The sequence below is a fragment of the Petromyzon marinus genome, unplaced genomic scaffold (genome assembly GCF_048934315.1).
Source record: "Petromyzon marinus isolate PM22_M1 ecotype Great Lakes invasive population unplaced genomic scaffold, UKy_Petmar_22M1.pri1.0 PM_G_Scaffold_40, whole genome shotgun sequence".
Taxonomy (NCBI): Eukaryota; Metazoa; Chordata; class Hyperoartia; order Petromyzontiformes; family Petromyzontidae; genus Petromyzon; species Petromyzon marinus.
Genome location: NW_027422984.1, coordinates 1,250,001 through 1,252,500, shown reverse-complemented (window position 1 = coordinate 1,252,500; position 2,500 = coordinate 1,250,001). Strand labels below are relative to the sequence as shown.

The 2,500-nt window shown below is 41.8% G+C and overlaps 1 pseudogene; it reads left to right on the top strand.

Moving 5' to 3' along the window:
* Positions 1-2,500, top strand: part of LOC142916732 (28S ribosomal RNA) — a 10,288-nt pseudogene that overhangs the window by 4,993 nt on the left and 2,795 nt on the right.

Here is a 2,500-nt window from a genome sequence, read left to right as displayed (position 1 = left end):
GTTAAGGCACAAGAAAGTAGATGAACACGTGGTGGGCATCATCCAGAACGCCTACGATCGGTGTACGACCTCGTTCAAAAGCAATGGCGAGTCGACTCGAGAAATTAGCATACGTGTTGGTGTCAAACAGGGTGACCCCATGTCACCCCTGCTCTTCAATCTTGCCATGGACCCTTTGATATGCACCCTAGAGTCACACGGAGTTGGGTACTCCATTGATACCGACCACGTGACAGCTCTTGCGTTTGCTGATGATTTGGTGTTGGTGAGCGAATCTTGGGTTGGTATGGCCGCCAATCTAGCGATCTTGGAATCATTTTGTGGGCTATCGGGATTGGAGGTTCAGGCCAGAAAGTGCCAGGGCTTCATGATAAGCCCAACCAAAGATTCATATACGGTGAACAACTGCGACCCATGGACTATCAAAAATAAAGATGTCCATATGATCCAACCTGATGAATCAACGAAATACCTTGGTCTGAAAATTGGCCCTTGGACTGGCACTATACAGCCTGATCTACATTGTCAGCTAAAGACATGGATCTCGAAAATCGATGAGGCGCCTCTGAAGCCAACTCAGAAGGTTGAACTACTCAATGCCTATGCCCTACCCAGATTGTTATATCCTGCAGACCACTCGGACTGCAAGCAATCAACTCTCCGTGGGTTGGACCAAGAGATTAGAAAGGCGGTAAAAGGATGGCTCCACCTTCCCGCTTCAACTTGTGATGGACTGTTATATGCCAGAGCCCGAGACGGAGGCCTTGCCATCTTGAAACTGGAAAAAACAATCCCTTCGGTTCAAGTTAGAAGGCTGCAACGTATAGCAAACTCGTCCGATGCTATCACCCGTAATATTGTGTCCTCGCAGGGTATGGAGGAAGAATACCGTAATTTGTGGGTACGAGCAGGGGGTGACAGTGATGCAATCCCAACATTCGTTCTCAGGGACTCGGTGTCAAAAGAACCTGTATATCCGAGACCCTGCGATTGGAGGGAGCATGAATTTCAGAGATGGTGCGAAAAGCCGGTTCAAGGAAGGGGCATTGTAAACTTTGCGCATGATAGAATCAGTAATGCTTGGTTGAGGCCATGGTGCGGCTTTAAACAATGCTTCTTTATCGCAGCACTACAACTAAGGGCAAATATTTACCCAACAAGAGAAAGCTTGAACAGAGGCAGAGATGGGGCCTTACGTTCCTGCAGGAAATGCTCTGCCAGACTCGAGTCCCTTTCGCACATTCTCGGTCAATGTCCTGCAGTACAGAAAGCAAGAATTGCGCGACATAACAAGATCAGTAACATTCTGGCAGACGAAGTGGCTAGATTGGGCTGGTCTGTATACAAAGAGCCACGGTTCATATCCGAGACGGGAGAGATGAGAAAGCCTGACCTCGTGTTTGCAAAAGATGAGGAGGCGGTTGTGATCGATGTCACCGTCCGTTTTGAGCTTTCAAAGAATACCTTGTCAGATGCTGCCTCGCACAAAGTTTCGTACTATACCCCTCTTGGTGATCAAGTCAAAGTGCTGACGAAGGCTAGCAAGGTCACATTCTTTGGATTCCCGGTTGGGGCAAGAGGAAAGTGGCCCCTTGAGAATAACGAGGTACTTACCTCCCTGGGCCTGACCAAACCCAGAACGACATCACTGGCCAAGATGATTTCCCGCAGAACGCTGCTTTTCTCTCTTGATATTCTGAGAATGTTCTGTGGAAATTATGCGGTCTATGAACAGTCATAGACAACCTCCGAAACAAATAATAGTTTTGTTTTAAGATGTCATTTGTTTTAGATTGATTTTGTTATTTTCGAAGGTGAAGTCGGTTTTTATTTCATTTTACTATTTTCCACAATTTAGATTGTTATTTTCCAAGACGAAGTCTTGGTTCTTTTTTATTGTTAGTTTTTTTTTTTAACACGTCGTATTTGTTACTTTAGAGCTTAGAGGGGACTTTATTTTCGCCTTACTATTTTCTGCCTACAAAGAAGATTAAAAATAAGCTTTTTTTCAAGATGGTTTTGTTATTTTCCAAGGTGAAGTCTTGGTATTCTTATTTTACTATTTTCCATAAAGAAGACCTTTCTTTTAGATTTTGTTATTTTCCAAGACGAAGACTTGGTATTTTTATTATATTGCTATTTTTTACACGAAGCTTATTCAAGAGCACTTATATAGATTAGACTTTGTTATTTTAATTCTTTATTTTTGGACTACATCAGTTCGAGAGTCCTGTAACTTACTATTTTCTGCCTACAAAGAAGATTACAAATAAGCTTTATTTAAGATGTTTTAGATTAGATTTTGTTATTTTCCAAGGTGAAGTCTTGGTTTTTTTTATTTTACTATTTTCCACAAAGAAGACTTTTCTTTTCTTTTAGATTTTGTTATTTTCCAAGACGAAGACTTGGTATTTTTTTGCTATTTTTTTACAGGAAGCTTTATTCAAGAGCACTTATATAGATTAGACTTTGTTATTTTAATTCTTTATTTTTGCACTAC